Here is a 12,361-nt window from a genome sequence, read left to right as displayed (position 1 = left end):
AAATGTTATGATTACTATCATAAATTAAATGTTCTTCCAGGAACCCCATAAATAAATCAGCATATGTGGGTGCAAAGGAGGCCCCCATAGCAATACCTTGCACCTGCCAATAACATTCACCCTGAAAATAAAACACATTTTTGGACAGAACATGTTTGGCCAACCATATCAAAGTGTTAAATCCAGAAGGATATATGTCAGGCCTGTCTAACCAATACTGCAGTGCTGGCAGACCTGCCCAGTGAGGTATGCTCGTATACAAGCAGATGACATCTAATGTGCATAACAGCCAATCAGAATCCAAATGCATATCTGATATTATTTAAAAAAAACTGAGTGGTGTCCTGAATCCTAGATTTTACTAATTTTAATAAAGGTTGTAAATGTTGTGTTAAGAACACCGAAAGAGGTTCTGTAAGAGAACCAATACCAGACACAATTGGCCTCCCCAGTGGCTTATCCAAATTCTTATGGATCTTCGGCAATAAATATAAATACTGCCTTTGCAGATCCATAACTGTTGGCTATTGTGCTACTGATTCCATAATAATTCCTTCTTCCACAGCCTGTTGAAGAAATATATCAATTTATTTTTTGAATCTGTGGGAAGGGTCAAGTGGCGTGTGTATATAATATCTGGCATCCATTAATTGTCTTTGTGCCTCAGAAAAATAGAAAGCTGAATCCAGTACAACCTCCACCCCACCCTTATCGCTGGCAAAATCACTATATTTTTATTATTTTTAATTTAATCAATGCCTGTTGTTCACTAGCTGAGAAGTTATGACTCAATATTCTAGACTGGCTCATCCTGAAATGCAGATCCTTAAGCACTGAATCTTGAAAAACAGAAATGCGTTTATTCATTAGGGGTGCAAAAGTAGATGTCCGAAATCTAAAATCAGCAGATCTTTGAGACTTTTGATCTTGATTACCAAAATATAATCTAACGTTAAGCAAACAACAAAATTCCACATCATTAGCAATAATGTCTTCATCAACAAAAAAAGCAGGGACATAATTTAAGCCTTTACTCAAAAGTTGTTGCTCCACCTCTGTTAATTGAACAGAAGAAATATTATGAACATTGTAATTGTTATTTAACGAGGTAGCAATACCTGAAGCAAAGTTTCCACACTGTCTATTTTTGTATGCTTTCATCCACCCCTGTGTTTACCATACCTAAAGGGTGGTCAGCACTACATTGCTTTTTAGGCACAGGTAACCCATGATCTGTTGCTGAAGAGTCCTCACTCGAAGTGCTACGATAAATACTTTTAGGCTTTTTAAGAATGGACCTGGGCCTTTTCTTTTTATGCGCCAATGTAGTGGTGTTTAAGCCAGTAAATTTAACACTCCTCTTAGAACCAAAAGGTTTCCCCCTCTGATAGTCCCCCATATTTCTGTTAAATTTCTAAATTTTTTTATCTTTTAACTGTTTTTCAAGCTGCAGTAAATCTTTAGTTAACTTGTTAAAGCATGTCATATAACAGGTTTCCCCCATATGCTTTTACTTCCTCACATAATAACTTAACCGGAGATGTGTTGACATCACTCATGTGCTCGTAATAAGAGGATAATATGTTAACAAAACCCACAGAGGCACTCTGTTGTGCCTTTTCCCACTCTTCAGCCAAAGTCACATTAATGTGACCCACCAGTGGTTGGATCCGTATTCTCAATCTCCTAGGGGTAATATTTTTGGCTTGATAAACTTTAATCAGTTTTGAATGCCATACATTAGTACGAAGCATTTTCATGCTTTTTGTTAACTTACTAAATGATAACTCACACAAACTGACTGGATCCCTAGTATTTGTATCAATCATATTCCCACTTAAATCAGCCAAACCAAAGGCCTGCAGGTCATTCCTATCTGCTGGAAGGCCTTGTAAAATAGTTATAAGATCCATAATAATGGTTGTTGAAACATAACTGGTATATGTAAACTGTTGAAATGTTAATTTAATATAGTTTATTCAAGTAGGCTATTATTAAAAATATTTTTATAGCCCACCCAATACATATAATCCAAGTGATATCATACATTTACCAGTAACACATCAAAAAGGGGACCGAGGTTATATCAAAAAGCAATAACATATACCAAATGCAGAGACCAGAACATAGCATCAAAAAAATAACATAAAAAAGTGTATATAGAAGATCTTTTATTCTGAATGTCACTGAAAGGTTGATGATATAAAATTTGTTGCAAATTGTGGTAAAGACTGGTTGACAGATTTAGCAACCTGTTGTTGCTCAGCCTTTTGTACTGGAGTATACAACTCAGCACAGCTCCTCGTGGTGTCCTGCAGAGTGATACAGTCCAAGAGAGAGACCCAAGAGAGACTTTTCCAGATTTAAGTATTTTTTCTCTGTTTTTTTGCTCCGACTGCCTTTTCCCACCTAAAAAGCAAGTTTCTAACTGATCTGTGCTTTAAAAAGTTTAAATTGCATTGCCTTTCTGCATTTTACAGTTTTGCACTTGTTTTTCTATCATTTTAAGTCGTTTTTGTATTGTATAACTGTTGTAGGCTACACACTAAAGTGCGCTAGCCTGTTTATAGCATTTACAGTGTTTTCTGAGTGTTTTTCTGTGTTTCCTGAAAAAAAACAAAAAAAATTCTCTTTTCTCACCTTTGCTGAACTAGATTAGTCCAGATTTCAGGCTTTGCTGAATTCCAGACTGTGGTATACTTTCCTGAGTTGCCCATATCCTTACTTGGATAGGAGGAAGCTTCTCTGTTCACCAGTGAGTGTGGGGAGCTTTGAGCAGCCTATCTGTCCCTGGAGGAGAGCTCTCAGCCCTGAAACTAGTAGCTTATTGGTCGTTTTGGGTCAATTCCTATCTCTCTCAGTTTCCCTGCTTTAAAACCCGCATTTGTGAGGTTTTGCGCCAGTATACAATTCAGCACAGCTCCTTGCGGTGTCCTGTAGAGTGATACAGGCAACAGAGAGACTTTTTCCAGATTTAAGTATTTTTTCTCTGTTTTTTTTTGCTCCAACTGCCTTTTCCCGCCTAAAAAGCGAGTTTCTAACTGATCTGTACTTTAAAAAGTTTAAATTGCATTGCCTTTCTGCATTTTACAGTTTTTACAGTAGCTTATTGGCTGTTTTGGGTCAATTCCTATCTCTTTCAGTTTCCCGGCTTTAAAACCCACATTTGCACGATTTTGCGCATAGCGCAGCATCGGGCAGCGCCGCTTAAACAGGTTTAAAGTATTCCCGGCTCCACAAAGTCTGCTCTTCACTTTTTCCCTTAGAACTGCTCTAAATCTCAAAATAAGCACTCTATTTTCATTCTAAAGCCCTGCACTTGCTCGTATAAGTAATCTTACAGGTAAACACTAATAAACTTAAGCACTACACCCTCTTATACTCCTTTTAAGTACTTGCTCACTATTGGTTCTTTCTGATTAGTCAATAAGTAGTTCCCTATACTATTCAGGCATGTCCAAAGGTCAGTTTTAGATTTACTCCCCAGTCCAGCTGGTGAATCTGGTAATCTTGAGGCAATGTTACAACTGCCTTATGTACACAGACCACCCTCTCCTCCTCCCAACAAGCTGAAATATATGTGAGAGATGCAACTATATAGCCAAACTGGAGGCTGAGCTCTCTCAACCCAGTACTAGCACAGCCAGTCAGGAGGAAAAGGTAACCACACACACCACAAATCCAGTCTCACATAGACCTATCTCATCAGCAAACCAAACACAAACACACAAAAGCATACTCGGAGGCTCTAAACATAAATCTGCCTAAGCAGCAGAGACCTCCAAAGCAGACATCCAAGCAACCCCTACCACGCAACAATACCCACGTAGCACATAGCTCACAAAGTCAGTGTGCCACACAGTCACATCCCTTAAGGCTAAACAACACACCTAATATACTTGTAATAGGTGACTCTATTGTCAGACACACTGATGTCCCACTCACCAGACTGAACAAGGAGGTCACTGCAAGCTGTCTGTCGGATGCCAGGATCCGCCACATAACACATGCACTCAGGTCACTCCAAAGCAAGTAAAAATATGACTCCGTCATTGTCCATGCTGGTGTGAATGACCTGAGATGTACCTCCCTGGACTACATGAAAAGAGACATAGAGGAGCTCTCTGATCATGTAGCCCAGGCCGGTATGACCCTGACCCTGACCTTGAATAGTATCTTGCCCTCACCAAGAATGATGCCACAGTATAAAGACAAAATGATCAATTTTAACAATTGGCCAAAGTATTGGTGTCATTCAAAGGGGATCCAGTGTCTGTCAACCTGGGATGACATGCTCGACAAACCACGCTGCTTCACTAGGGACGGCTTGCACCTGTCACCCCTGGGTTTTCGAATACTGGCAAAGGCTCTTGCCCCCCCCATAGTGCCTTTTTTAGGCAAGGCTCAAAAGACAAACCCACCTCCATAGACAACACAAAGAAAAAAAACCTAAGGGTAATGCTGCTCAACGCCAGAAGTCTAAACCTCAAGATGCACGCACTCGAGACTCTCCTCAGTATGGAGAATATCGATATATGTGCAGTAACAGAAACCTGGTTCAAGGCTCCCAAAAGCACCCCAGCACTACCAGGTTATACTTCATACCATGCTTTTCGGCCCCAAAACCCAGACCAAACCACAAAAGGAGGGGAGTATCCATATTCATTAAAGATACCCACACCTCCAGGTTAGTGGCACTGCACGAATCATCGGAGACCATCCATGTGCAACTAACAGTGGGCAAAACTGCCTTTCAGTTTGTAGCCTGCTACAGACCACCCCCCAAAAACAGGAACCCCACTCGGCTTTCCTGAGAACACTGAAGAATATGGAGGTCCCTCCAAACACCATTATATTGGGTGACTTCAACTACCCAAACATTGATTGGGAAAACTACTCAAGCCCCAACACCCTCTCCCAATGGTTCCTAGAATTTATAAACTCAAATGCTATGGAACAACTGGTCACCACTCCCACAAGAGGGGAAAACATATTGGACCTGGTCATCACCAACATGGGGTCTCTATGTTCCACACCAGAGGTATACCCCTCATTGGTAAGATCAGACCATAAATTAATCTCACTAGACATGCATATTCCGTCCCTACCCCCAGCCAAGGAAATCACGGTGAAGAAATTCTCAAAAGCAAACTTCACTCTTCTCAAAACTGAGGTGGAATCCTACAAAGCCCCTGGGCCAGTGGAAAATACGGCCTAAAACGCAGAATCCTTTACAAAAGCATTCTATGGACACCTACAGGAATGCATGGAACATGCTATCCCAAATAAAACCAAGACTCACTCCTCCAAAGGCAGGAGACCTGTCTGGTGGACCCCGGCCATAAATAAGCTATACAACAGAAGGAGGAAGCTACTACATGATAGAGCAAAATCCCAAAAAGGGAAGGCATCTCTGATCAGTACTAGCAAGAAACCACGATCCCTCATAAAATCATCTAAGGCCAGTTTCGAAAGAAACATTGCACAAGACACTAAAGATAATCACAAGGCCTTCTTTAGTTATGTCAGGAACCTGGGAGGCAACTCCCAGATATGCTCTGAGTTAGTGCAAAATGACAAAAAATACACTGAACCCACAGACATTGCCAACATCCTGGCATAAAGGTTTAGTGCAAACTTCTCCCTTCCTCCCCAAAAGAGCAAATGTCTATCCCAACAGAGTGTAGCCTCTCTGAAATCACAGATGCACAGGTGAGAGCTGCCCTCTCCAAAGTGAAAAACACAGCATCAATGGGACCAGATGGTGTCCCGGGCTGCATCTTACACGAGCTCCAAGAAGAACTAAACCCTCACATAAAGTCACTGTTCAATCTCAGCCTTACTACAGGATATGTACCCAAGGAATGGCGTACAGCAACAGTGGTCCTGCTCCACAAAGGTGGTGCCACAATGGACCCCAGAAACTATCGCTCTATAAGCCTGACTAGCCTGGTCTGCAAGGCTATGGAGTGTATCATCATGGAAATCATAAACAAAGACATTAGGAACATCCAGTCACTGGATCCTACCCAGTTCGGCTTTGTTAAGGGCAGATCTTGCCTCTTGAACCTGGTCGACTTCTTTGAAACAGTTACCAAAGCCATAGATGAAGGGAAGGTAGTCCACAAAGCCTACCTGGACCTCGCAAAAGCCTTTGACACAATACCCCACTCGGGCATCATAAATAAGCTCACCAGCTTAAATATCAACCCCTATGTCACAAGATGGGTTGCAAACTGGCTCACAGATAGAACCCACATGGTCAGAATTGCAGGTGCCGTGTCAGACTCTAAACCAGTTACAAGTGGCATCCCACAAGGCTCAGTTCTGGGACCTCTCTTGTTCGGTATATATTTCTCCAAGGTACAGGCTAACACGGGTGGACTATGGCTGACCAAGTTCGCAAATGACTGCAAACTGGGTGCCATAATCGACTCTCCGGCTGACACAAGCATCCTCCAAAAGGGTCTCACAGAGACGGATAACTGGTGCCAGAGCCATGGGCTAAAGCTAAATGCCAAAAAGTGCATAGTCATCCCCTTTGGGAAAAACAAAGTGCCCACAAATTACCACATAGGTGGTAATCCATTAAGTACGGAAGAAGTAATGAGGGACTTGGGGACCCAGTTGGATAGTAATCTATCCTTTGACAATCACGTTGCCAAAGTTGTTAGAAAGACCTTCTATATAGCCCACCTTATCACGAAAGGGTTCACATCTAGATCAAGAGATGTCATTGTGCCCCTCTACTCATCACTTATCAGGCCCATAATTGAATACAATGCCCCATTTGGGATGTACCTTACCCGACACCTGTAGCAACTGGAAAGACCCCAAAAGTACCTCAGCAAGAGGATCAAGGGACTCAAACAGATGCCCTATGCAGTTCGGCTAAAGAAACTCCAGCTCTACTCAGTTGTGTACCGACTACTCAGAGGCGATCTGTGTCTGACATATAAAGCCATGTCCAACCCAGAATTAATGGACATGCTCCACCTCAGGAAATCCAAATCCCTTAGAGCTACACACTCCAGGGACTTGAACCTCAGCACAGAAATAAATAGGACATGCTGGAGGGAGAGATTCATATCCCAGAGGCTCCCCTCACTCTGGAACAAAATCCCAATCCATGTTAGGCAGAGCCCCTCATTGACCCTCTTCAAGAGAAATCTTGACGAGTGGATGGGAGATCATAAGTTTACCCCTGGGATCTCTTCTGTGTCCCTGCTAGACAGAGGTACAGTAAACTAACCTTAATAGGGCTACCTTCTGTGACCTACTATACAGAGGCACAGTCAACTAATCTAAAAGGGTGGCGAAAGCCAAACACACTCTGGCTAGGCTTACAAATGCCCTAGGGTAGATAGCCTAGTATCAACCTATGAAACCTCCTGCCCACTTCGTACACCAATTTGTGGACATTTTAGTGACATTCGGAATAAAAGATCTTCTAGTGCTTTATATAGACACACTGTTATATACAGTTCAGCCAGATTTAATTTTATGGTGATAGATAAAATTCAGGAAGATGGGACAATTAAGTTAGGCTGGCATGCTCTACTAAATAAAAAAGAAAGGAATTGGATTATTAAGTTAGGTGGGCTATTCCCCCCAGGTCTTAATGACCACTTATGATTAGTAACAAAGTTGTTTGTGCACTAACTAATTGTTAATTATGTATTGTTAATCAATTAGGTGTGTATGTGTGTATATATGTGTATTGTTGCATAGATTAATTTATCACTGAGGAAGGTAATTATGCCAAAACCAGTCTGATTTTGGTGTTTTTTGGTGCTGGCCTCTTTTTTGAATTGTGTTGTGCTTTTTGGCCGGTTGCACCAGCCGTACTTGCGAGATTCATTTTGTGGATTGGATTTTGGCATTCTCACTGTTGGCTCCTGAGTGGGTACATTTTATACCTGTGGCTGATGCACCATTTTGTTGTTTTTTGTCATCACACAATTTTTGTGGAGAGCATTATAGACTGTTTGGTTTACCATTTGGTAGTGGCTGGTGTGCTGTCTCTCATTTTCTCATGACATTTATCATGTAATATGTATGGTAGATTTGGCTGAACTGGTTTGGTGAGTTTACATCGAGGACTATATCCAGTTGGATGCATGGGATTTGTGGAGCAAAACAATAGTATGCTATTTAGCTGACTGTTTTTGGCTAATATATCACCATCTTTGGGACTGGCCTTTATATCGGAGAATGGATGGATGACAAGAGACAGTTTATATCGATCCTTGTTTATAAATAGTACTGGGCTGAGGTGTGGTTTTGGATCAAAATTGATGGTCTTGTACTACTTATCATATATTTTATGAGTCAAATTGGTGTTTTGCAATGGAAGGACGACGAATTATGGACAATACTGTTTTATAACAACTGGGTTGTTCGGAATTAAAAATTAGGGTTTTGTGTGGAGGAAACAGTGACAGTTTCTGGACTATGAACTACATTGTTTTGTAACAGCTTTGTGGTCTGAGATCGAACCTGAGGGTTTTTGTGTGGACACGACAGTGACTGTTTCTAGATATGGGATATTTTTGCCTTTGACAAATGGCTTTGTCATTGTTCGTGTATGAGGAAGGAGAGGTACATCTATAAGTAACATTTAACAAATATGTATATTCTCTTTTGATTTTTTGTCCGAAGTGAAACTTTAAAAATATTTTTCATATATCAGCTATTCCAGTACATTGGGGTTGGACATTTGGATATTGGAATATTTTTTAATATATATTATGGACTGGATATATGCTTTGGACTATTTGATTTGATAAATGCATGATGCCAATGGGCATGGTTTATATATTGTATCTGAATTAATACTATGGTATAATATCACTGCAGATATATATATATATATATATATATATATATATATATATATGGATTCCTATTACAAGAACGAAAGTTCACAACTTCGAACTTGTAATAGGAAGCCTCACTTATGCGAAAGTTCACTTTAACGAAAGTGAACTTCCACGAAAGTGCACTTCACCGAAAGTACCGCAGCACAGTGGAGGACATCAAAAAACAAGCTATGTCCTCCACTATGGTGCGATATTCATGGACCTTAGGGTTAGGGCACGGGTTAGGAGATAGTTAGTAAAGCTATCACCTTACCCTAACCCATGCCCTAACCCTAAAGTTCGTGACTATCGCACTATAGTGGAGGACATTGCTATGTCCTTCACTGCACTGCAGTCGTCACGAACCTTAGGGTTAGGGCACGGGTCATGGTAAGGGGATAGCCCTATGGGCTATCACCTTACCATGACCCGTGCCCTAACCCTAAGGTCCCTGAATACTGCACAGAAGTTCAGTACAACGTCCGTTCGTTGTACTGAATTTCGCGTAAGTGCACTTGCGATTAAGTGCACTTTCGCTGCAGTGTGTATTTCATACACTATTTCGAAGTAGTGAACCTTCAATTTAGTGTATGGAATCCATATATATATATATATATATATATATATATATATATATATATATATGGGTCTAGGAATATTCACTGAAATCACATTTCACTGAAAGTCAAATGACTGTGCACAAATCACTGAAAGCTCAATTCACTGAAACACATTTCACTGAAAGTTATATATGGCATTCTCCCCACTGTAGTGCAACCCTGGAGTTAGTATATATAGTAAGTGTGTGTGTGTGTGTGTGTGTGTGTGTGTGTGTGTGTGTGTGTGTGTGTGTGTGTAGTAAGTAGGGGTATAGTTTGGATATATATTATGTTCAGAAAAAGAGTAATTTATTGGAATTGCAAGTATGCATGCATATAGTTCAAAATATTTAAAATAGGTGGGGGGGGCTACACCCCCACCCCTCTTACTATATATACTAACTCCAGGGTCACACTACAGTGGGGAAAAGGCCATATATAACTTTCAGTGAATTGTGCACAGTCAAATGTGTTTCAGTGAAATGTGCTTTCAGTGAATAGTCCTAGACCCATACATATATATATATATATATATATATATATATATATATATATATATGCACTTTTTTGATGTTATATGTTTGATGCTATGTTCTGGTCTCTGCATTTGGTTTATGTTATTGCTTTTTGATATAACTTGGGTCCCTTTTTTGATGCGTTACTGGTAAATGTTGTATGATATCACTTGGTATATATCTATTGGGTGGGCTATAAGAATATTTTTTAATAATAGCCTACTTGTATAAACTATATTGAATTAACATTTGAAAAGTTTACATACATCAGTTATGTTTACATTGGATCTTATAGCTATTTTACAAGGCCTTCCAGCAGATAGGAATGACCTGCAGGCCTTTGGTTTGGCTGATTTAAGTGGGAATATGATTGATACAAATACTAGGGATCCAGTCAGTTTGTGTGAGTTATCATTTAGTAAGTTAACAAAAAGCATGAAAATGCTTCGTACTAATGTATGGCATTCAAAACTGATTAAAGTTTATCAAGCCAAAAATATTACCCCTAGGAGATTGAGAATACGGATCCAACCACTGGTGGGTCACATTAATGTGACTTTGGCTGAAGAGTGGGAAAAGGCACAACAGAGTGCCTCTGTGGGTTTTGTTAACATATTATCCTCTTATTACGAGCACATGATTGATGTCAACACATCTCAGGTTAAGTTATTATGTGAGGAAGTAAAAGCATATGGGGGAAACCTGTTATATGACATGCTTTAACAAGTTAACTAAAGATTTACTGCAGCTTGAAAAACAGTTAAAAGATAAAAAAAAATTCAGAAATGTAACAGAGATATGGGGGACTATCAGTGGGGGAAACCTTTTGGTTCTAAGAGGAGTGTTAAATGTACTGGTTTAAACACCACTACATAGGCACATAAAAAGAAAAGACCCAAGGGTCCATTCTTAAAAAGCCTAAAAGTATTTACAGTAGCACTTTGGGTGAGGACTCTTCAGCCACAGATATAGACTGTAGGTTCATAGGTAAGTACTAGGCTATTGGCCCTAGGGCCTATATAAGCCTAGCCAATTGGTACCCTGGCTTTCGCCACCCAAGAAAATTATTTTCCTGTGCCCCTGTCGAGCAGCGCCACAGAAGTGATCCCCGGGGTGAATTTCCTATCTCCCATCCAATCATCAAGATTTTCCTTGAAGAGTGCTAATGAGGAGCTTTGTTTGATATAGACAGGTAGTTAGCTCCAGAGTATGGGAAGTCTCTGGGACACAAATCTATCCCCCTAGTATGTTCTGTTCATTGTGGTGACAAGGTTTAGGTCCCTAGAGCATGTAGCTTGGAGGGATTGGGATGTCCAACAGCTTTGGGTTTGACATAGCTTTGTATGTAAGGCAGAGATCTCCTCTGAATAGGCGATATGTGACAGAGTAAAGCTGGAGTTTTTTGAGACTGTCTGCGTAGGGCATCTGTTTGAGGCCGATAATCCTTTTTGTGAGGTATTTCTGTGGCCTTTCCAGTTGTTGCAGATGTCTTGTGAGGTACATACCAAAAGGGGCATTGTACTCTATAATGGGTCTAATAAGTGACGAGTAGAGGGGAACAATGACCTCTTTTTTTCCTGGATGAGAAACCTTTTGTGATGAGGTGTGCCACATAAAAGGATTTCCTGACTACTGTGGCAATGTAATTATCAAAGGAGAGACTACTGTCCACCTGTGTCCCAAGTTCTTTTATCACACTTTCAGTGTTAAGTAGACTACTGCCTATGTGGTAGTTCATGGGTACAGAGGTTTTACCTTGGCATTGAGCTTGAGGTCATGGCTTTGACACCAGACATCTGTCTCAGTGAGGCCCATTCGTAGGATGTCCACATTGTTAGGAGTTTTGATTATGGCTCCTAGTTTGCAGTCATCTGTGAACTTCGTTAGCCAAAGACCTTCTGTGTTAGCCTGTACTTCAGAGAAGTAGATACCAAACAGAAGAGGACCCAGGATTGAACCCTGTGGTACTCCACTTGTCACTGGTCTGAAGATGGATTTGGAGTCTGCTACTTTCACATTGTGGGTTCTATCAGTGAGCCAGTTGGCAACCCATCTTGTGACATGGGGATTTATACCTTGTACCAACAATCAGGGGTCACCTGTGCCCAAAAGGCAACGTAGTGCTGACCACCCTTTAGGTATGGTAAGCACAAAGGTGGACGAAAGTATAGAAAAAATAGACAGTGTGGAAACTTTGCTTCAGGTATTGATACCTCATTTGGGTGGGAGGTTGGCATAATAATTAAGGTGTTTACCTTACAGGCATAAGGTGCAAGGTTTGATTCTCACATGGGGTAACTGGCTAGGCTTAAAATGGCCTAAAAGAGCACTTAGCCTAGTACTAATCTATGAACCTATTAAAAAAATAAAATAAAATAACAGTTAC

At 40.6% G+C, this 12,361-nt stretch overlaps 1 protein-coding gene across 1 annotated transcript in view; it reads right to left on the bottom strand.

Moving 5' to 3' along the window:
• The window catches only part of LOC122795583 (zinc finger protein 501-like), a 433,900-nt gene that overhangs the window by 24,185 nt on the left and 397,354 nt on the right, over positions 1-12,361 (bottom strand). The gene's annotated exons all lie outside the window — the stretch shown is intronic.

Source organism: Protopterus annectens, chromosome 2.part2, assembly GCF_019279795.1.
Source record: "Protopterus annectens isolate FY-2018-M chromosome 2.part2, PAN1.0, whole genome shotgun sequence".
Lineage (NCBI taxonomy): Eukaryota > Metazoa > Chordata > Ceratodontiformes > Protopteridae > Protopterus > Protopterus annectens.
Note: the sequence above shows the minus strand (reverse complement) of the source record. Positions and strands in the feature narration are given on the sequence as shown.